Source organism: Galeopterus variegatus, unplaced genomic scaffold (genome assembly GCF_000696425.1).
Source record: "Galeopterus variegatus unplaced genomic scaffold, G_variegatus-3.0.2 Scaffold2975, whole genome shotgun sequence".
Taxonomy (NCBI): Eukaryota; Metazoa; Chordata; class Mammalia; order Dermoptera; family Cynocephalidae; genus Galeopterus; species Galeopterus variegatus.
In genome coordinates, this window is record NW_007729086.1 from 93614 (window position 1) to 94190 (window position 577).

The window sequence follows — 577 nt, forward strand, 5'->3', positions numbered from 1 at the left end:
ATTCCATCCATCCCTTCTTCTATAATGCCCTTTGCTCTCTGTTAAACTGGAAATAATAGCAATAAAAATAAACTGAAATGATACTTTCTCCTATCCCAGTTTTATGAGAAACGACCTCACTGATAATTCTAGGGTGCTTTGATTAGAACAAAACCATATTTAAATTATCATCAAAAAGAGTTTCTCAGCATCTGATTGTGGGCAGCACTTAAGGGAGTAACAAATACAAAAATATAGCCATCTAGGATCCACTGTTTGAAAACTTACCATTTATTCTTCTTCCTGTGATCGCCCACAAACTGCCATCATTCCTCCACCTTTCCTCAACCTGTTTTGTCTAATTAGGCAAGTGGAAATTCAACCCAATTTTTCTCCTGAGTGATGTCAAGAGCTGCCAGAGAAGGTGTTGCAATATCCTAACCAGAAAGCTATTTTCTTCCCACCTCAGCAGGACCTCAGAGAATGACAAAAGTAGCCATGATATGAAAGGGACAGCTGACAGGTTCTACTTTCTCTTGGTGACAGCTTCATTTCAGGACCTTCATTTGCCAACCACATCCAGACCTCTGCAGCTGGA